Source organism: Dreissena polymorpha, chromosome 13 (assembly GCF_020536995.1).
Source record: "Dreissena polymorpha isolate Duluth1 chromosome 13, UMN_Dpol_1.0, whole genome shotgun sequence".
Taxonomy (NCBI): Eukaryota; Metazoa; Mollusca; class Bivalvia; order Myida; family Dreissenidae; genus Dreissena; species Dreissena polymorpha.
The window spans coordinates 35,692,149-35,717,123 of record NC_068367.1 but is presented as its reverse complement, the minus strand read 5'-3'; the positions used below and the strand labels follow the sequence as shown (position 1 = coordinate 35,717,123).

The 24,975-nt window shown below is 34.2% G+C and overlaps 1 long non-coding RNA gene across 1 annotated transcript; it reads left to right on the top strand.

Moving 5' to 3' along the window:
- The first annotated feature begins 22,258 nt into the window (after positions 1-22,258).
- On the top strand, positions 22,259-24,378 carry LOC127856644 (uncharacterized). Its single transcript, XR_008038157.1, has 3 exons — positions 22,259-22,348; positions 23,532-23,644; positions 24,264-24,378. It is a non-coding gene; the product is annotated as an uncharacterized LOC127856644 (long non-coding RNA).
- Positions 24,379-24,975: the final 597 nt, after the last annotated feature.

The window sequence follows — 24,975 nt, the reverse complement described above, 5'->3', positions numbered from 1 at the left end:
CAAAGTATCCGCATACCCGGCGTGAATCGGGAAATCATTCTAGCTATCGCTATCATTCAAACCCCGGGCAAGCGAATTATTTGAATCAACGCATTTGTCGATCTACGTATGATACGAGTGTCTTTTATATGTTTACTTCTAGGAAAATAGGAGCTTCGGTTGAGTTACATTCAAGCCTTTCCCGACTGAAATCCCGTCTAAGGTTTCATTTATTTCATAACAGGGTCGTTTTACTCCATAATTTGGGTAGCCCTGATTCATAACATTTTTCTAAAATAACGCCAGGGTGTTTAATGCACAAACTGACTTAAACAAAAACAAAGAAGTTTCCATCATGTAATAATGTGGTAAAAATTGCAAACGTCACTTTGAATGTTTTTCGTACAAACTTCAACGATGGAATATTTTTACGTACAATAGCAAGTTTTTAATTTGTTTAACACATGGGATGAAGGCATACTTTGCAGTGTCTGAAAACAACGCATATTTGTTTAACAAAAACAAATCTTCTGGATGGAACACTTATATGTAAAGCTGCGCTTCGCCCTTTATCGATATCAAGTGTTCAATCGCTACCATCAGCACAGCACTTAACACTTGCGACACTTTAGTCTCTGCATTCATAAGTTCTATTGATTGTAACTGGCGTTGGATTTGATTTTTATTGGTAAACACAAGTAGTTATTAAAAATATTACCTGTTTAATTCAAACATAATGGGTTTTGAAGATGAAATATATTAAAAACAAAGTCTATTCATATATTATAAAGTAATGCAACTCCAGAAAAATTCTCACGAGAGCAAATATGGTTAGCCCATCCGCTGGGCAGGTGAGGATTTGCTTTAATAAAACTGAATAATTACATTTCTGTTACAGGTTAAAGTTATTCGTATAATATATTCTATAAAAAAACATCCATTAGAATAAGTTTAGTTATGTGTAAATGTCTTTTTCACGGTTATTAACACGGGTTGTCAGTACTTAAATAAGTATCCAATGGTGATCATTGATGAATGTTGATTACCTGGTGACGATAATTACTGCCCTTTGATTTCAAAATCCTTATAATAGCATTCACTTTCATACAGCAATTTTTGGACGTACCGATTAGTATCGCTTTAAAAATGACGCATTAGATTTTCAAGAAAATATTTTGACTGCGCTTTTCCTGTGACCTGGCTCAATTAATAGAATTGTCATTAATCAAATTATTTATTTTGAACATTAATCAATTGTTTTTCTTGTCCCTCGGGATCAATGACTCCAGCACTTTCCTGTTGAGAATTGAATACTGCTAAAGGCGATGCTAGGGGGCGTGAGAGATATTGCACCTTCCAGTATCGCTCGATTGTTCATTGTCGGCACGGGTACTACGTACATGTACCCCGGGTACTCTAATATACTTACATGTATCCCGGGTACGGTAAATATACTTAAATTTACCCGGGAAATTTAACCCTAAATCAGTCGCTGTCGACTATTTTTTTTGTAATAATTATATATACACATCAGGGCTTAACACTAACTTTTTTTTCAACTAGCCCGTTCGGGCTAGTAAATTCAGATCCTACTAGCCCTGACCAATCTTTCATGTGCCCTGACCCAAGTATTATAAAAACCTTTATATTTATCATTCAACTTGTATTTTCTTGTGCTTGGAGATGCGCAATTATGATTAAATCATTCTTATTAGCTTGGCTTACTAATGCTATTGAATTCGATATTCATCTATTTAAGACATCTATTTGTAATCTTCACGCCATTTCTGGAGAAAATTTCTTGTTTTTTTTATTTCCTCATACTTTCTCTTACTTTCCTCCTTCCCTTTTCTTTTCGTATCCGAGGAACCCCCATCCCCACCCGTAAAGCCAAACTTAAACAACGACATGAACGTTAAAACCTTTTTTACATAGACTGCCGGGTTACCGTCTTACAAGAAATGGTAGTGAATCTTAGCAAAATAACGTGTTACGGTAGTTGTAACAATTGTACAGGGTTAACTCTCTACTAAAAGACGGGATCGACCATTAATATTAGTTTTGCTTATTGAATTGCGTAAAAAATATTGTCAAAACACTTCTAATCTAAATGAAGTCTCTATCTTCCTCTAAATGGATTTATTAATCGTCTAAAGGATGGAATAACTTTTCCATAATGACAACAAATTAAAATTATTTAAAATTGATAAATAACTATTAATTTAATAATTACTTTGTGTTAATGTCGAGTTTTATACCTTCATCATTCCGGACGATCCTGGGCGATCCCGGCTTTTAGTTTCAAACGTATTTTCATTGAGAAACACGTCACTTCGAGGAAACCAATCAAAAACCGTGTCTAGCGGCATTCCGTTTAAAAATAGGTACTGACGTGTTTTACCAGGAAAACCGCCGGGGATTTTCTGAAGTGTCGGCCTCTTTTTGATTGCAACCAGGGGGTTCCGAATCTATTTCGAGATACGATCCGTTTGTTGTCTCCGAACTCACTCTGGGATTTAATTGTCATCTGATCGTACTGTATTAAGATTTTTGCATCTTTGAAAAGCTTATTTAAAACGCAGTTTATTGATATAGAACATATAATCCCGCCCAAAATACACACGACCGGTCGGGCATGTTCCTGGGACATTGGCTAGTCCGGACCGAGGTACAGGCAGTGAATGTCGTTCGGACGTGCCTTAGTGTTAAGCCCTGCACATTTATGTCAATTTTCTGTAGAATGGTCTCTATATTATCGGAACACATACTCAAAAAGCATGTTGATGCAGTGTTTTTTTTAAGAGAAGTGTGTTTAAGATAATCGGTTGCGCGTTTTACGACATCGGATTTTGGGCGCGAATACAACTCGGGTACAATCTAATATGGACCGAGTACAATTACGTTTATTTACCGTACCTGGGGTACATGTAAGTATACTTAGAGTACCCAGGGTACATGTAAGTATACTTAAGAGTACCCGGGGGACATGTAAGTAGTACCAGAGCCGACAATAACCAATCGAGCTCCATTATCCCTCATGAACCGACTCAAAAAACCGAGTCGGCAATATTTGACTTAATTTTTGGTTTGGTTGCTCTCGAGGGATCGAAAATTTTAGAATCTTCCTAAAAGCCCTACGGGTTTGGTCCCCAGAAGCGACATTGAAAACAAGCATACTTTGTTATCTAAAAGGTGTTAAACCTGATATACAATGATAATGTGAATTTTCTCTCACATGATGTTCATCAGTCATATTATATAAAAACTTACAGCAGTAGTAAACAACTGGACAATAATTAATGAACGCATCTTTCATTTGTCTTTGACACTTTGATTTTGACATGGCCTAGATTTAAATATGTGACTGGACTTTTCCAGCACTCGTGCAACAGAGCTAAAGTTTAAATGCACCTAAATCCAAATTTGCTATTATAGACGTGTGGAAAGTTTTAAGGGTGTGACAAGTATGCAAAAATTGGTCATTACCAAGAGGCCACAACTGATCTATGACTGTATTAAAACAAGAAAAATCAGTGCCTGATTTAGATTTCCTTAGATAGTTCAATAAAAACTAATTTCATAAGCCTGGTAACAGTTTAACGGTAATGCTACCAATGTGTCACACCAGGGCCTTGAATTTGAAATCTAGGACATGCATGGTCATTTCTTCATGAAATCATGACACAAAATTGTATTTTAAGTCCTTAATTGACCTGGCTATAGGTCTCAGATTATTATAAGCTCAATCAGTATATTTATATCATTATTTATGCGTTGTGTATTTTAAACATATACACAATCATGCAGTTACATGATAGCAATTTATAATATCAAAGCTAACCATACTATAAAGGTCATTGACAAAGCCTATGGTCAAAATGTGAACACATTGAGTGTAATCGCCCTCTCGTGCCAGCAAAAACAACACGTTGACAGGTTGTCAGTTTTGACAGTTCTACTTTCACTTTCATTTTGTGATATCAAACTATTAACAATTATGTGGCTGAGAAAAATATCGCCATTGCTTTTTATGCCCCGGGTAGGGTGGCCTATATCAGTTGAACTGTCAGTCAGTCAGTCAGTGTGTCAGTCTGTCCGTCCGTCCGAAAACTTTAATGGCCATAACTTTTTTTAATATTGAACATAGCAACTTGATATTTGGCATACATGTGCATCTCATGGAGCTGCACATTTTCAGTTGTGAAAGGTGAAGGTGAAGGTCATCCTTCAAGGTCAACTGTCAAATATAAAGCGTCTGTCTGTCTGTCCAAAAACTTTAACATTGGCCATAACTTTTTCAATATTGGCGTGCATGCGTATCTCATGAGCTGCACATATTGATTGGTGAAAGGTCAAGGTCATCCTTCAAGGTAAAAGGTCAAATTTTGCAATATTAAAGATAGCAACTCCATATTCGGTATGCATGTGTATGTCATGGAGCTGCACATTTTGAGTGGTGAAAGGTCAAGGTCATCCTTCAAGGTCAAAGGTAAAATATATGGCTTCAAAGCTGCGCAGCAGGGGGCATTGTGTTTCACAAACACAGCTCTTGATTAATATATTTTCTTCACATTTCTTAAAAAACTTACATCAATACACGATTTTCTTCGTTAATTCAATCATTCCTGACAGACTTTTGTACATATTTCGCTTACATTTTGACGCGCGTAGGTAGGACCGCATTACCGCTTCCGAAATGTGTATTCATACTATTGCCTTCGAGGAACTTATCTGATGTTTGACGAAAAGGGCCGAAAATGTGCGAGTGTGGGTAAAGTTCCCCACAGGTACTACTTTCCCGTTCCCCCAATTTTTTTCCGTACCTAAAATTTTTCGTACCCAATTTTTTTTTCGTACCCAATTTGTTTTTCATCCCCAATTTTTTGTTCGTACCCAAAAAAATTTCGGTCCCAATTTTTTGGTTCCCAAATATTTTTCGTACCCAAATTTGTTTTCATGCCCAAATTATTTTTCGCAAAATTTGTGTATCAAATTTTTTTTTCGTACCAACATACACAATTGTGGTGATTGTGGTGATGTAGATAAACTTACCTTGATGCTTTTATATCCATCCTCTCAAAAGCATCGTCACACCAGTACTGTCAGTACTTTGATTTTTTTATATCATGGTCAACAGAAAGTTCTTATATAAGTCATGTGTGGAGGATGGTCATATTACTCGGAATCAACTATAAAGTAATCATGTTTAGTAAAATCGAATCAGATTCCACAAAACAAATGACTTGATACCAAGATGTAACATATTTTGAATGCAAAATGCAACACAAACATCGCGTGCTCATGACCTCATTATTAACACGTCAAACGACAAGTCATATTTTTTCCCACTAAAACTGCAGTTTTATTAGTGATTTTTTTCATTTATTTATTTGTTTAAAATCGGGGACGTATATGTATGATAACAGAAAAACCGATTACTTTCTGATATTTTTGTTATATATCAGGCTCGGCACGAATAAATAACGGCTCTGCAAGCCTCGCCGTTCTATTATTCTAAGCCTTGTCTGATATATTACAAAAAAGATCAGGCAGTAACCTGTTATTCTCTATATAACATTTTAAATTAGCTGCATGTTGCGTTCATGTTCATAGGCTGGTTCTCACAATAATTTTAATCAATAATCATTTAGTCAAACAATTCATAATAATACGACCTTTGGTAAGGAAACTGTTTTCCTGATATCTCAAGATTGATACGCATCCCACATAGAGTCGCTGATTGGCAGAATAGCTGAGAAACTTCCCTTATGTGTTTATTTAGTCATTTTTCGCTACTGCAGAATACTTCTTAAAATATTAATATCTTTTGAATTACTAGTTATTAAATGCTGAAACATGTACCAATCTGCACGTTCACATTGTATATATTGATCTTCGTTTAGTGTTTTGGTAACATAAGTCCCCCCCCCCTTTATCGGATATTATATTGCTTGATTATGTGTCGTGATTCATTTTTTTGTAAGTTGTACCCATGTCAGACGTGTCGATTAAAGGGACTTGTTCACAGATTTTGGTATGGTTTGAAATTTTCATTGGAAGCTTTAAATTGATTATTGCAAATATCTGAACTAAAAAGCTTTTGTATAAAACAAGAAAAGAACAATAGACATTTTTTAATCAAAATCTTGGCTCGAACCATTGACCCTTTGAGTAAAAGTCTAACGCTTAAACCACTCGGCCATCCGTACTGATACACAACTTGTTGAGTTGTTTTACTTAATAAACGCAACCGAGGTAGTATCACAGAATATTATCATAACAACAGAAATCTCAAAATTATTCAATCGTTTTGCGTTTGTAACGCTTTATAATTTTCATGTTTTAAGTCGTCAAAAAATGCATATAATGGATATTTAAGAACAGAACAGAAAGTTTATTCATATAAATGAAAAAATCCAGTTCATCAGAATATATACAAAACTGACAATACATAAGCAATGAGAAAATGCTTAATGTTCAGTATTATTTTTTTGCACGCACACAAAAAAACATAACTACAACGAAAAATTACTAGTCTAAAACTATTGGTGTCAATTTTGCCAATTTACCAAACTGAGAACAGGTGCCTTTAATGAATAACTATATTTACTGTCGAATATTATTGTGTTATTATTGCATTAGTGTGTTCCCATTTTATCTTTTTGTATTAACTTTTAAGAAATCAGCATCGATATGCACGTATTCATTACGCATTTAATTTAGTCGATGCAGTATTTGTAATAAAATAAGTCGTGTTGTTAGAAAACTGGAAATGCATACGCTTAAAGTGTCATCCCAGATTAGCCTGTGCAGTCCGCACAAGCTAATCAGGGATGGCACTTCCCGCCTAAACTGGATTTTCGGTAAGTAGGGAATTGCTTGAAACTAAAAATACCATAAAAGCGGAAAGTGTCGTCTCAGATTCGCACATGCATTAAGCCCAGTTTTCTCAGAACGCGGCTCAAACATACTTAAACATAGCTTTATCACTAGGTATCCTCAATGCAGATGTCACTCACACGTATTTGATACTATTCAGTCGCGTTCTGAGAAAACTGGACATAATGCATGTGCGTAAAGTGTCGTCCCAGATTAGCCTGTGCAGTCTGCACATGCATATCAGGGACGACACTTTCCGCTTTTATGACATTTTTCGTTTAAACGAAGTCCCTTCTTAACAAAAATCTACTTTAGGCAGAAAGTGTCGTCCCTGATTAGCCTGTGGCGGACTGCACAGGCTAATCTGGGACGACACTTTACGCACATGCATTATGCCCAGTTTTCTCAGAACACGACTCTACTTAATTGCCACTGTTGGTTATCTCTGGAACGTTACTCTTTCTGTTAACGTGGTCTCATCACAGAGTTATAATTGATATGCTTAATGTTGTTTAAATTTCGCATATAATAAGGTTATTCATGTATTATTGTCAAAGAACGAAGCGGTACAGTATCGGACTATTCACTGTAAATATATGAACCCTTATTTACTTTTATATCAAGTTATGTTTAACAACATAAGCTTTCTAATGGCATTCGAACAATTTCGTGTCCTTTAAGTCAACTTAGCATTGACAGACATGTTTAAGGTCAGAGAAGTCATGAAACCGACCATCTTGTTCCTTATGTATCAGATTTAAGGACAATTGTACTTCTCTCTTAAATAAACTTCAACACCGATTGTCGTGTACGGTCTTTTGTGCTTTGTCTTGTTAAACTGAACCAGCTTTAAAACAATCGGAGATATAAATCATTTACTTGACATTGTTTGCATTCATTTGTTTCCATTACTTGGTCCATTGTTGTTATATTTGTTTTGCTAAAAATATAAGAGACTTTCATATTGATTTTTTTAAATGCGCCGTTAATTATCATAATTTGACAAACTAAATCATTAGAAAACATTCTAAAATATTCCAACGTATATAACTTATTTTATCACTTATAAATGAATATATTTCTCGAATTCCGCTGATAATCAAGGCTTAGAATAATATAATGGCGAGGCTTGCCGAGCCGTTATTTTATTTGCACCGAGCCTGATATATTACAAAAAGATCAGGCAGTAACCTGCTTTTCTGTTTATCATACCTCTACGTCCCCGCTTTTAAAGAAACAATGAAAAAATTGCTAAAAAGCTGCAGTTTTAGCGGGAAAGAATATGACTTGTCGTTCGACGTGTTAATAATGACGTCATGAGCACGCGCGCTAAATATTTGTAAAAAATGTTTTTTACTGTTTTTGTTGCATTTTGTGTTTAAAATATTTAATATCTTGGTATCAAATTGTTTGTTTTGTTGAATCTGATTCGATTTTACTAAAAATGATTAAAGTTGATACCGTGTAATATGACCATCCTCCACGTATGACTGATATAAGAACTTCCTGTTGACTATGATATAAAAGAATATATATCAGGCAACGTTATATCAGGCAGATATCAATGCGGTGGTATGATAAAATGTTATATGCTCGTGTACTTTATTTGTCCATGTATGCGGTTCTGTTTTGCTCCGTTATGTATACTGCATTTTATTCTCTAATATGTGACAAGTATTTGGAAATTCCAATTTGACAATCTGCGAGCATGTCCTTTTGAGGCAACTTTTTGGAGGGATATTTAAAGAAAGCAAACTAGGTTTTCAAAGGCATGAAATATAGGGGAAATAGGTTGAATACAGATACGTTTATTAAATCCTTCGGCGTCACGTCTCTTAGGTATTTGTTTACGTATTTATGTTCCACAATTCCATGTAAGACTATTTAGACCAATCGAAAATATAAAAAGCAAAATTGCTTAAACTAAGTGTTTTTATTCATTTACTTTTGTCCATTAAATATCATTTACATAACATAAATCATTGAATCATTTAACATTGGGCGTTTTTATATAATACATCACCTACATACTCACCCACACAAACACACCAACACACACAGGTACACGCGCGCAAACACACCCGCACACACACACACACACACACACACACACACACACACACACACACACACACCCACACACGCACTTGACTGCACATGCAAATTAATTTATGAAAACAGGTTTTGTAATTTTGAAGACTACAATTGCTTTTTTGTTTGCTACACCCTTGCTGGATCATTGTACTTTTATGTGTTACCAACGCTCATTGGGTCATTGTCGACCTGAAATGCCCCACAAGTCACCCGGGGGTGACTAGAAGCCGACTCCTGTCACCCTAGGATGACTTCAAGCCGATTAATGTCACCCTGGGATGACTTCAAGCCAACCGGGTGACAAGAATCGGCTTGAAGTCACCTCAGGGTGACATGAATCGGCTTCGAGTCACCCCCGTGTGACTTCAAGCCATTTCAGGTCGACAATGACCCAATCAGCGTAGCGCCAAAATAAGGTTTGCTATTTTCAACAAGGTTACAAATAGTATGTTCGATTGATTTATTTGGTTGATGCAAGAATGGATACAATTAATAACGTTACTTGTGTTCCTTTTCCGATATGTGACTAATAACAAACAACAAGTACCTGGATTGCAATGGCCTTTATTCGTCACAACACTTGTTAACATTTGGATATCATAATTTATCGGCACAAAAAGTACGTACTTCATTATATATAATTAAATAATATATTTTACTTAAAATGGACACAATAATGTGTTAGTCCGAAATCTTAAGAGAACATCTGCATCTTTCAATTTTGAAAAATTAATAAGCAAAAAAAATTTGTTCAACAGAACATATTCATTAATGGTTCAAAAACACATTTCAATATGTTTAAAGCATATACATTTGTATATACGTTAAATTGACAAGCAAAGACATGATGCATGTATTTGGGAGGTACGAGTACAACATAAGAGGGGTGGTTAAATATCACGGCGATGACGACATCTTTTATATCGTTTTCAAAGTAAGTCTTCAAAAAGTGCATACGCAGAAACAAGATTATTCGAGTATATGAAACATATTTATAATTTTTACCAATAATATCTTCCATGAAATTACATCTGTTCAAAATCATTCTCTCAAGACGCTTGACTGAATGACTGTGAGGCTTTTAACATTACTCACTATATTGAAATGGTCGTGTTCTTGCTTTTGTTCTATATGCACAGATATAAATATAAATTTATATTTCGAGCCTATAAATTGTTGTTCATAATTGTCGTAAGGAAAAGTGATTACAGGTCTCGAATACACCTGTACATACATTTGAATATGTTAATAAAAACATAATGATAACATACTTACTCTAATGTCTAACCAAAACTATCATACCCTTGCAAAAACGCAGCGTATTTTAATCAACTTATAGACGGTATGACTATTGGATGCATCGTATGTTTAAGAATGTAATAATATTTAAGAACCGAATGTTAGTCTTCTGCATTTCAACGGAGTATGAACTGCCAGAAAAATTTCACGCTCTATCTTATATATTCCTATTGATGTAACACAAATATTTAATATATTAGGTACGACATTTTATATAAAGTACACTGATTACATGCAATCTTCCTACAACTGTCACACTGAATTTCAATAAATAAATGGCTATAACATTTCACGATATGCGGGGGTTTCACAATTTGCGGGAGTTTCTTTCTTTGCCGAAAAATCACCGTAAGGATTACTTAAGTGTGGCTTTTCAAATAGTTGTCCACTACCTGATGGCAGGTAGTGTGGTCCAAATACTGGAGGATAATGTGGTATGTGATGAAGGTTGGTTTAATTATAGAACAATCGTTCTGCTGAGGATTTGTTATTTGTTCTTCCTGCTGAGGATTTGTTATTTGTTCTTCCCACTTTCGTATTTTATTGTTATACTGTTTATCTGGTAGCTCAACACAAAGCGGTCGAGATATTTTACCCTGGTAAAATGCAATTATCGTGTTAATGTCACATATGAACGAAAAGGGTGCTGGGACGCTTGATGAGCAGGAATAAGCATGAAAAAGTTTGAAACGCAAAAAACACCAATGTTTTTTGGAGTCACTTTGGATCTTAGTAAAAGAGGAGCTGAGCATTGCAAATCAACAGGTTAAAAAGCACTATATGTACAACTGGTATAAAAAGGGTCAACAAAGCCGGTGCAAATGAAGCCCCTTTCGCCGTCGGACATGGTTCACTGCTAGGATCGCTTTCATCAGGACTAAAGTCGATTTCCCCTGAAAATTAAAAGATCCGATAAGACTTGTTATTATAAACATATATTGCAGTGCCTCTGATAAATATGTTAAAATCAACATTCGTATACGAAAAACTATATTCTCGTATAAGCGTTTTCTATTTTCGTATCATAATAGTAGCCATTCTACTTTTCTATATGAACACAAAAGAAATGTCGACTTAGACAATTGTCATTTCTCGGAAAATATTTTTAATTGACATATAATAGTTCCTCTGTATTTAGGTATTGATATAATAAACTGCCATTAGAGGTATCTTTAAAATTAAATTAATTACTAACACACTGTTCGGCGCCTCTCTGACAATACGGTTAAAACAACCTAACTGATACACATAATCACAACACAAAACAAGCATACTACTCTGCATTTATGAAGGAATTGGTCTGCATGTCAATATATATTGTTCTTTTATTCGTAACAGGGTAAACCAATGAATACTTTTGCCAGCATGTACATAATGTTGATATTTTCTGTTTAACGTCTTACTTATGTTGCACATATTTATTGTCACTTTTTTTTCAAAGCGAAATAAACGCATATTGAAATCGTGACTGTATTTTTTTTTACCTTTACCTCGCAGTTCGTCTAATGTGGTTCTAAACTCTCCAAACATATCCCAGTATTGTCGCTTCGCAATCATTGAAACCGTTTTCCAATCCAATGTTGAAGCCGGATATAGAATTGATTGAATTGCTATCGCAAATGAGAAGTAAATAACCGCGAGTATGACGATATATTTCACCAAGTCTGCAAACATACGTCCTATTATCACCAGTAATGGTCCAAAAGCAAATAGTGGAGAAGACACGTGCACAAACCTCAAAGAAAACATCATGAATGATATAGATAACAGCAGTCTGCCTTCGTCCTCGCAGGACGTTTGTCGCGGAGGCACGATCCGCCCACGAACATAGCGGAAGCAATAAATTCATCCAAACCCATGGATCTCGAACATTAACCACTTTTTCAACGAATTGTCTGATTTCATGCGCGACAAAACATACAACCCATGATGTCAATATGTATTCGCCTATCGCTCGATCGCCAAAAGGGTTGAACACGATGTTAAGTGCAAATATAACGCAAATATATAAAGAATGATAATGTGTGGTACAGAAACTTGACCATCGGAGTGTTTAGAAACTGACACATTCTAAATGAAAGACATAGACTATTATATTCTGCATCGCTTTCCTTGAACTTCAATGATAAATTTGACATAACTGGGAAAAATAGGCAAATGCTGATCACCCAATTGGGATTTCGTTTAGATTCCATTGAACCCATCCAAATAGCATTTATTTAAGACTGACATGCTGGTTGTTCAAGAAAGCTTTTATTTGTTTTCCCAATAACCATTGTTGACGAACGGCCAAATTCTTCTCTTCTTCGGACAAGCATAGTTTTCGCGTAGGTTGGGTCAACTGCGTAGCATTTATTCTATATATTAATAGCCGTCGTCGTTAATTTTGTATGATATTCTTATATTTGTGTTGCTGACTTTTGTCATAAATGTTCCCTTTTAGAAAATTGATGTAGCGACATGCCAGTAATGCTGTTGATAACTTAGACACAATCTTCGACTTAAATATTTTATCGGCAATATTAAACTTGCCATTAAATATTACCCACAAAAATAGCCAAATAAAAACGTTTTCGTGAGGTTTCGTTTTTCCTTCGGGTGCTTTCATATCTAATCCGATGTTTGAATGTAAGCATTTTTCAATACTAGCCATGGATTCATAGTCCGTTTCATCATATTTCAAAGACGCAGACACGATCTCAGCTTTGTACAGTTCGTTTAAAAGGATTATAGTGGTGTCACCTCGATCTTACTTAATTACATGGGAAAGCCGGGTTTTTTTGTAATCTTCATTTGTATGATCTTTCCAATGCTTACTGTCCCGTATTTCGTTCAAGACAGTAGATTCCCGTGCGTTTAAAACAACCGATAATTTAAGATAGTCGACTTCATCATTTCTCTCCGCCTTGCAGATTGTTTCGATCATCGAATTGAAAATAGAGTCTGAATCTGTGTTTTGATTCACAATTGTGTTCTTAGGGAAAACCCAATCATTAATATTGCAATTTGTATATCGTCTGGTTTTAGAAACACGACAGGGTGCATGTGTTGTATCGACAATTGTACGTTCTCAATTGCAAAACCAAGAACAGGAGCATTGTATTCTTTTTTTTTAATGATTCAGAATTCGAAGGCGCGTCTTCTCACAATTAACAGAATCGTCACAAAAAATAAAATGAGATACTGTGAAACCATTTATTTTCGTCAGCACGAAATTTCGTCCTTTAAAAAAAATGACTATTTCGTCAGCACTTAAATTCGTCCATTTCTGGTTTTGAAAAACAAAGCGTCCGAATTGTTTGTAATGTTTGTAATACATGTAATACGCGGTTGCGAAAAAATCATGCTGGGGAAAGAGGGGTGACACTCTGTAAATGCATACATGCATATAATCGCTGAAAAATCAAGGTGAAACGAGTAGTTGGCGTTGTTAAGAAACTGTAAATAGCTGAATGCTACAGTAGATCGTTTATATTATGCACGTATCAAATATACACAATTTTGAAAAAGAATAGCCATAAATATTGTTTTTGTTGCCTTGATTTTCTTTCTCGTCAACACTTTTCCTGAATGTATGAATATGTCTGCTAGTTTTCACGAAAACCTTCCGTTTTTTAATCCAAAAAGTAAAAGTATGGTGGATTGGTTTCTGCCAAGCGTTAAGTTCACAAGGTTTTGTGCTTGATTTCCATGTTCGTTCTCAAGAACGCTTAAAACACCAAGTTCTGGTTCTACCCTGCAAACAGACATAAGAGTGTTAATATAATACTAAGGTTCTTGATGCATTTGAGCTATAATTAATGCGTTAAGGCGTAAATAAAATAGACCCATTTCCCAATAAGCCAATATTTAAAAAGCGTGAAGTCACGTGACTCGCAGAATTATAGAATTATAGAACGTGAGGTCATTTTTAATAGTGCCACGCAACGGCGCATCTGATTTCGACTCTCTACGTTTTTGAACCTTCGATCACTCAACAAAATTGTCAGCACAAGGTGACATCGTAAGACTTAGCTGTACATATATAAAAACCATTTAAAGTGGTTTATTTCCTGTCAAAACCTTAAATAAATCGTTTTGATTTAAACACTTTCTTTATTTGTTTGCACCAATTTTGAGTGTTTTATCCCGGTGTTAAATTGTCCCTGCATTCAGCACAAACATTATCTCTTTTTGATCATATACTCTGCCGCCAAATAACAGCATGTTGTCAGATGCCTGGTAATTTAACACAATGTATGATACCTTTACGTTTTCGCGTGATAATATTATTGAGTATTCATTTCGTGGAGTAATTAAACGCCAAATACTTAACTATTGCTTTAAATAGATATGTAACATATTGTAACAATTGAAAGTCATTTGTCCAAACAGATTGTCAAAAACTAAACGCTGTATAGATTTTTGGCAGGTTTATCATAATTTTACCTTTGTTTTGTGCAATTATCGATGTTTAGTCTTCAGGCCCTCTTAATTATGGTGTAAATGGGTAACTCGTATTTTTATAAAGATGAAATAAATTGTGTAAATATACACTTATGGTACAAAATATTATGTCGTTGAATTGTTATCTAGGTGTTATAATGTTCATTGTAGAATGCGTTTTCAACATATTGACTGAACACATTCCTGCATATGTTTGACGTCATTGTATTATTTTAGAGCGCATGAAAATCCAGAATGCCAACAATAATGATCAACTTGTCTTTAATCGTCTTTTGTAGAACAAAGGGAAAGAAAGTTATCACGTTCAGCCTCAGTCTGAAATTCGACGCGTCACGTGCTTAAATTAAATTAGTTATAGTGTAGGTATTGAGAAACTGGTCTATATAATGACTTTGTGTAAGTGTATGCAATACAAATCTGCATACGGATAAATAATAATACAATATTCAGATCGAATTCAGTGCTATACTCAGAGGCCCACACAATTGTTATTGCATAATACTTTGAGCAAATAAGGCATACATGTACAGATGTATAGCTTTCTGAAACATGTTCACACATTTTCGTGTTTTTGAAAAAAATATTTATTAATTAACATTCAAAACTGTAATATTGGGAAAAGGTTAAATAATTAAAATAAAAAAGATATAACAGAGTACAAACAATGCCTGTCCAGGGGATCGAACTCGGGACCTCTGGCAGAAAATCTAACTCACTATTACTACACCACGTGGGCTTTGAGATCTAACATGTAGCGAAAACCCTATGTTATTTTCCCCTTTTTGGCAAAATAATCGCTGATATGAGTTACCAACGCTTTATAATTTTTACCATTGTATTTGATGATTGTCAATTCACGGGCATATATTTAAAACATGTTCTTAGTCGCAACTGTTACTTGCTTGTATGAAATAAATATTATTAAAAGACAGCATAACCAGGATGTTCGGCCATGCTTTCAAATGTGTAATTGAATTCACAATTAAAAACGCTTGCACTCGCAACTCGGTTTTTCGTATGCTCACCCTTGGTTTTTGCAGCAGTATTTGGGGTTGAGACAGTGAAGCTCCTTGTAGTCGGTTGCGGCGGCACTATAGATTGAAATGAATGAGACAGCTATATATGCTGCACGCTACGGGTATTGTTTATATCTAGAAACTAGGTCAGCTGTTACATCTATATATAGTTTGTAGCTATAGATTTTTTATGTTTATAACAAAAACAGGTTTACTCACTACGTTAATTGCTGGTTTCCAATCCTTATATCAACTTTTTTCATAAAATTGTAATCATTAAATAATTCTAGGTAACACACTCAACCTTTTCACACCCAATACATATTGTAAAAACGTCACATCATTTGAGAAAATAATATAAAGCTAACACTCAATTTCAACACAAACAATATGTCCGCCTCCGGAAGCAGCTTCATATTGAACGAATACAGAGGTTGAATATTTTATTAATATGTTGTTTTGATATTTTCTGATAAAGAATTACAAAGCATGAACAAGCTTGATTAAATACTTTGATTATATACCTTAAGGACAAACTAAACATACATGTTAGAAAAGAACCTGTATAATTCAAATAAATTTTGTTTTATTTGCGAAGTATTTTTATGAAAAATATTTTATCAATTGAAGCTATATTATTGGATTAAGAAACAGGCCTACCTTTACCTAGAAACATCTCACACCGTTGATTGAATGTCTAACCAGGCACATCCATTAAACTGAAATTTCAAATATGAATTTAAGGCAAAGGCTGTGAGTAAACAATATATTGTGGTTATTTTATTTATTTTGCTTTAAATATATATCCCTACAAACAATTGGTAATCCGACTTCTTTAATGAACATTGTTTCTCAAAATTACCGCTTGCTGTACATTTCTGATATATTATTTTATTCATTACAATTCTAGATTTCTTCAAAAATTGAATTCTAAAATCAAAAAAATGTCATGAAAAAACATGTTTCCGTTAATGGGACATGTATTGAAGTTTGTCATTAAATGCTTTGAGTTTGATAATGTTAACCATGGAACTATATAGCTCCAAAACAAAAATAAAATTAGTGAAAGAAAAAAAGTAATCCGCAAATGGGCTCGAGCCACTGATACTTGGAGTAAACGCAAAGCTTTTTACCCTTTTCGGCATTCCGTGATCATACTTTGAGTGCTGTTTTTATACATAATACAATACATCCTCGTAATATAACAAAATATAACGATGACATCAGAATTCTTCAAATTATTTAATCGTTTCGCGTTTGTGACGCTTTATAATTTTTAGTTTTTTAAATCGTCAAAAACTGCATAAAATTGATAGTTTAGAGCATGGTAAATGTTCAGTATAACTGTTAGCTCGCAAATATCATAACTACAACAAAAGTTTGCAAATCTGAAACACTCGTTTTCAATGTTTAAAATTTACCAAAATGTGGAAAGGTCTCTTAAAGTGAACAATCATTGCAACAATTATGAAATACGGCGTTGTCAAACACGGGTATGCCCACACATTTTTTGAACACAATACTGTGTTTATTTGAAATTCGTCAATAATTATTTAAGAAATACAGCGTCTTATAGCGAGATGATAAGACTATATTAATGCATTAAATGTACATAGCGCTTAAATTAACAAATCACTGTTTGTTAACGAAACAAAGATTGTTAACGAAACAATAATTAATAAATTGACGTTTTTGTCCATTTTGTAATGCCAATAATAACAGTGTTATTGAAAATGAAAGCCATGTTTTACTTGATTGCAATATGTACTGGGATTTAAGAAATGCCCTGTTTGATGAAGCTAAAGTTTCTGCACCTGATTTCATGACTTTTAGCAATGATGATAAACTTAAATTGCTTTTTACTGATAATAATCTGGTAAGAATTTTAGCCAAAACCTGTTTCTTAATACTACAAGGACGACAATCTTACATGTGTAAATAGTATTAATTGACATTTAATGGTACAAATTACTAGCCTTTTGGTGCCAACTTTATTCAAATAAACTATTCTAATAGTTGTAAACAGATTATTGTTTTGTTTTATTGTATAAAGTCCTTTTAGACTATGTATATAATGTAAAGCCAAGTATTTTTGGTAATCTTATTACTACATTTAATTCTATACTAGAATGTTTTGGCTAATCAGTTCTTTTTTGATCTGATCATAGGGGATAATGATTTCTTACCATCTTTTTTTTCAGTGTGCATTTGCACCTTTTTTTCCTTTTTTTTCCAATTCAGTGTTTTATTCTTGACATTTTATTGCAGTATCTAACGATCAGTTTAGTAAAACAATCTAGGTTTTATGTGTAAACTTTAGTTGATATATTATTGTGTTATTAGTATGTTTGATATTGTGATATAAGTTTTAAAAGAAAGGAGGATAACTTGGAAGTGCTTAATTACAAAGGATACAATGTGAGCTTCCGAGTTAGGTCCCCTTTCAATAAGTTTTAAATAATTAATATGTCTGTGATGTTAAGATTTACTAGTCTCCTGTAACTCAATATTGAGTGGCAGTAATGATTGTGTTTTATGTTTTTAAAGTATTGGTTTTTCTGTAATTGTATGCAACCATTGCTGATGAGACTATAATAAACTATAAATATATATATATATACATAATGCAGCGTTAAAAGTCGACAACTATCGCATATTGTTTGTTGCAGCTGACATTAAGGTCAAAATCGTAAGTCGGTGTAGACACTAATGATTATATACTGTGGTGGCAGTTTAAATAGCCCTTTAGCGTACCTAATGTTGCCAATCCATTTAGCGAGTTTGGTTACGCATGAGATGATCACTTTTTGGTAGTCGTTAAGAGGCTTACATAGCCATCCTAGATTTAAATGACAGTATAATTGACTGAATTTGCGTAAGATTTCTTTGTATAAATGTTGTATTTGAAAATTTGTTGTGTATACAGGTTTTAATGTACATAATTATTTTATCATAAAATGCAGCAATATTAAATACATCGAAGTTATTATGCTGGAGACTTTAAAAATTATAATACCTGTAAGCCATGATGATACGAGGGTTAGGCTGTTGAATACCTGTAGGCAATTTAGCATACTGAAGTTAGCTAGTAGCAGATGGCACGCAGATGTTCGTACGAGTCCGTGTTTGAAATAAGCCTATTTAACATATTTAGCCTATTAAGCATGCTTATTAAATGGGCTATAATATACAACCTATATGTATTTAGCCTATTTAGCAGCATATACAACACATATATCCTGCTTAGCATGTTTACGAAATATAATAAAATTAACGGCATATTACGCCTATATAGCAGATGACAGCAATGATGGTCATCAACAATCTCAAGGAATACCGGAACAACATTTTACATTGACAGATATATATACTAAGCGGCTGCCATGAAAACATGATCAGAGGCTGCGTCCGATTAAATTTGAAGTTGCAAAACCAAGAATATGAAACACATGGCATCGACTTCAAGTCATCAGAAATCATATTATTTATATAATATCTCAACAGAAATAAGAAATTGCAGAAGAACAAAAAATCATGTTTTGCATGAAATGAAGCCACACAAAAAATTAATAATATTCCCCGCCATTTTTCATGAGTTGATGCATTTGCAATCGGTCTATATGTCATAATCAATTACATTATTAAAACATTTGGAAGTAAAGATTACCACACTGAACTGATGTGATAATTCAGTGAAATATATCAAATCCGATCGGCTGTGATATGCAAGGTTGCTGTCTATTTAAATCGATGGTTATATACACCTAAAATTGAAGAAATAAAAGCTAGAGGGCGCCTTACACTTAACACTATTTGGTAAGATTTAATGCCGAAATTACATATGTTGACTATATTAATATAATATCGTTTGTAAATACTGGTAAATATTGGTGTACTGTATTATTGGATCTGTAAATCGTAAGTTGTAACTGTACTTCCAAGATTTGAACGTCTGTAATTAAAAGTGTAATTCTGAAAACTGTGAGCAGGTAGGGGTTTTTCTCACTTTTCTATAGAGAATCTTGGTAACTGTCTTCCAATTAATATAGGTCTAACAATAGAGGTAGAAGTAGTTGCATGCCCGAGAGCACACCATGTTCCTCGCATTTTATCATGCTTTACCCCTGCCCACCTTGAAATCGTGGTTTGCCAATGTCCGTATTTTGTTTTTCTTACACAATATAATTAAAAATACTAATTGTGTAGGTCATCCCGACGGGCGACCGACGGCTGGGTAGCGTGCACTTTGTCTCTACCAAGGGATTTCTCTCATCATACTGTCTAAAATAGGACATTTAAGTTGCCTTCTCATTCATTAGAATGTACTTGACGATCTCGGTACGTATGCACGGCCCCTGACCCCAGCCCTAATCAAAACATTTGCCCCAAAAGTGTAATCCCGAGGGACAGCGGAAAGGTATAAGACGTTCCCTTGGTTTATACCGCGCGGTAATGCTTGCTTATAAATCAATGGTGGGTTCTCAGGAGCTGGCCTGTTAAGTAGTTCCTGACAGTGTTCAATCCATCTCTTGCTGTTTATCATCTGTTATCCATTATTGCCCCTTACTGGCCTCTGTGGCTTGGCAAACTTTTTTGCTCTCTTGGAGATGGATTACAGATCCTTAGTTCTGTTCTTATAGGCTGCCTGTACTACCTCTGTTGCAAATGTCTCTATGTATTTCCGCTGTCTGCTCTAGTAATTCTCTTGACACTCCTATATGCTTCGGTGTACTCTTCTTGTGCTTGAACTCCTTTCAACTCGTGTTTTCAATTAGGAGTTTTAAGTCTATATATTATTGTTTTGTACCTTTTTACATTATTTAGAGAAAGCTTTGACCAGCGAAGGCCCCCAGGAATGCCTGCTCCAGCTTGGATGTAAGCCCTCCACCACTGACAGCCTCATCCCCGTACGCACGCAAAACATAACCACTCACATGAGACACATAAAGGTCTCTTGTCTTCCTAGCTCAAACATATAAAGAAAAACATAACTTGTTTTCATTAAACAGTTGGTCCGAACTATATCATCAACATTCATCAATTCAATTGAAACATTAAAATGAAAAGAGACCTTCCACAAGTTATCATTTTGTAGCTTTTAAAACTTGGAATTACAAAATGAACGTCAATGGGATTGATGTGTTGTCGACAGGCTTCGAGCACTATACTCGCTATATATTACGACATGTGGCTTCTATGAAAAGCTCTAGTTTTTACAGGTCTAAACTACAAGCACTTCTTGTGTGTTTGGATATGCGTATGATATGATCCTCAACAAACACCTACAGAGCTAATAACTCGAAAATGATAGCAATCCATGAAGGCTTAGCCCTAAAGTCCAATGGTGTTAACAATTTAGCAAATATAAAATATCAAAGGTAGAGCTATCAAAACATGGCAAGTGCAAATATAAAAATGTACATATGTCAACAACTCGAAATGTATGACTTTGTCTTCAAATCACTTATCTGGTAAAGGACTTTGTAAAATTCTTAAGTATCCACGTGTTCTTCATTTTTCAGGTACTTGTGCACAAAATAGTATTTTAGTTCGTATACATTTTCGAATGAATATTTCGCAAACGCGTGTTTAATTCTTAACATATTAATACAATCATATAAATACATATGTGCACGTGATATTTTCACATTTTAGCGATTTAGGAGTACGATTTCAGAAAAAAGTTAAATACTTTATGCGTTTATCCATCCTGCCTATGCATGAATTAGAGTACTCTGTCATCGAACATTGTTAAACGATACAATGAAGAAAAGTGTGTTTGTGTGACTATATTTAGTTTCCATCGGCTAGCTGCGGCTAAATTCAATATAGCCGTTAAGGTGGTTAGGTTTATGTGAGTGCGTGCTTTTGTGCATTAGAGCCTGCGTTAGATAGTAAGAGCTTGCAACTTTATAATTCAGAACGCATTTAAATAACTATTATTTTCAACATGTACAGGCGACATAAAATAACTACTACAAGAGTCTAAATAGATAATACTACACCTTGGCCCGTATTCACTAAAAATTCTTTAGCAATTCTTAGACTTAAGAATAAAGAAAATTCTTTAGTCTTAGAAAAAATTCTTAAGTCTTATTCACCAACACATATTGCTAAAGAAAATTCTTAAGAACAAAGAATTTTCTTTAGAATTCTAAGAATGCTACTGAGCATACTAAGAGTAATTCTTACAGATTCCAAGATGGCTGCTATAGCAATTTGTTGCCTTGAGATTTTGTTTGAAAATGTAGAAAACATACCAAGGAGTTGATTATTCGATCGCGAAAACCCTTTATTAGTGTTATCCGAGATGGAGCTATACGAACGATATCGTTTTTTTCCGGCAACTGTATTTGCCTTACTGAATTTAGTTGTTCAGTCGCTGGACTTTGGAGAAATTCTCCTCTCCTGCCAATCCAGCAGCTGTGTGTTTTCCTGCGAGCTATGCCTATGGCCATTGGATCCTTCCACTTTCCAGTTGATGTTGGGCGATACCTTGAAGCTAAGGCAATCGTCAGTTTCAAGATGCTGCCGACGAGTTGGCAGAGCAATTGCTCTACAAGCTCGTCGATTTATTCAGTTTCCAGATCCACAAGAGTGCACAACAATTCAATCAAAATTCCAGTCCGTTGCCGGTGAGTGATTTGTGTTTTTCTTAATGACCTTGACTGAGAAAAATAATAAAGGGAAATCATTCACAGTTGCATTAATTTACGGGGGATTTGTCGACGTGAGGACATTGTCGTCGTACTACATGTATCACGAACAATATAATTATATTCAGTTAAGACTATCAAGGAGTTCATGTAAGATTAAGAATCAAATGATTAACACAAAAATTTTAATTCAGTTACTTTTCTCACTGTATTTGTTTTATGTATAGTTTGGTACATTCTGCGATTATGCCTAGGGCAAGTTCACAGGGGATAGAGCATATGTAAACATAAGGGTGATGCCACCCGAATTTAGTCCAAAATGGATATTTGTTTCATTTCATTCCTAATTCGCAGTTATTGTAATATGATATCTTCAATCTTTACTGTAAATGCCATTTAGATTTCACTCTATGGAATATTACAGTGTAATGATTAAATAATTAAACATTCATGTACCCTTCTTTTAATATCATTTCACTTTTGGTTTTAGCATGGTATCCCCCACACCTATATATATCTGTTTTTGTAATGTCCCCCCCCCGCAAAGGAGGTGTGGGATTATAACAACCCTGTTAGTCCGCCCCTCAGTCTGTAGGTCCTCGATACTTATTTTATTACCGCTCCATATCTGCAAGACCATTTTTTTTGCACATTCTTATTAAAAATTGTACTCCAATGTTACGGAAATATAGACGTTGTGCTGAAGAAATGATTCAGTCATGCCAGCTAAATATCATTTACTTGTCATAAATAAATCAACATAATTGTTCAATACCATATACTTGGGGCCTTGTTGATGTTCACAAGTAATGTGTGAGTTAATGTAAGTACTGGATATGCGGACCATGGTATTAAGGCACATGTACTACTTATAGTAGTATGAGCATTGATATAACCACTCCATATTCTGAAATTGTATTTTGAATAAAACATATTCAGGAAATCTCTGAAATAAGTAGTATATATAATGATAAGTGTCTATGGGAAATGAATTCAATGTAAAAACATAATAACCTGAATAACAAATAATAATAGCACTTTATTTTAACAGCAAATATGAATAAAGGAATATCTATATTCACACACATTTTTATGGTGACACAAACAAATATGAACACTGATTGCATTGTAAATTTAACTTATCTTTATTTTTTATTCACAGGAATTCCAAATGTAATCCGTTTGATCGATGGTACCCACATACGGATTCAAAGGCCAAAGGACCATGAAGGAGATTTCATCAACAGGAAAGGCTATTATTCTTTGAATGTGCAAGTATGTTCTATTTTTGCTATGATCACAACAAAGTTTTTAAGAACTCATATCTGTATTTATTTTACTGATGTATGACAGTAACTAATATTAAATAATTAAATATTCTATTTTTAATAGCACTGACATGCCACTGAAAATTTTACATAAGCTGTATTATTCAATCAATATTTTTATAACGATACAGTAGTTTGTCAGACTTTTGGGCATTTTACAACGGATGTGGTAGTTTACAAACATAATTGTCTAATAAGGTTCACTGTGGGTTAATACTAGCAAAAATCCAAACAAATAAATTTAAAGATAGTAAGCTTATTTGCATATTGATATAGACATCATACTTATTTTTTAATTTATGCATGCTTTAATGGCCCTACACATAGCCTGATCTATGAAGCCATATACAATGTAAATACATTGGCATGTTCATATTCAGATATATAACGGAATACAGTTAACAACAAAAATGATACTTCTTATCAAAAGCTACCCATTTGTACACATAAGTTATATATACATAGACAAATTGTGTATCGTTTAAAAGTACAATTGTTTATAGTCCACTATAATATCAGTATAATAAAAAAAATATTATACTAAATTACTAATTGTTATTTTATAGTTAGATGGTATGTGGCCAGAACAAAAAAGAGCGGAGCTTAACTGCTAAATGGCCAGGAAGCACACATGACACTAGAATATGGAGAGTGTCATCTACGTAATCAGTTTGAACAAGGTAGCTATCAGATACACATGTCTATGGTTATGACCAATCAAATTACATACAACTTGTGTCATTAAAGCTTAAATACATTTAAAAAAAACAATACAATAGGATTTTATTAACAAAATGTGTTATGAATAATTAAAATAATAAAGTCCTAAATTGTGCAGTATGATAATAGGTAATGGTTAAATATGTTAAATTCATTCTCATTATATTGCAAAAAGGATAAACCCTTGTGATATTTACCTTGACCTAAAATTTGCTAAGCCAAAGTGTACACATTGACTAATTTTATGAACAGAATGTTTTTTTTCTGAACAGGAGCTCATAATAGCTTAATTCTCGGAAACTCTGTGTATCTATGTATACCCTACCTGATGACTCTTCCCAAACCCCGAAGCACACAATCAAGAAAAGATTAATCTGGCTCTGTGTAAAACAATAGTGCTTGAGGAGCAGACTTTTTGTATAATGAAAAGATTTGCGATACTGCATTACAGGATTAGAACCGACTTGGCGACAGCAGTGACATATATCACTGCATGTGTAGTTATGCACAATTTTGGGATTGAACATGGAGATATCCTTGAACAGGATTATTTGGCTG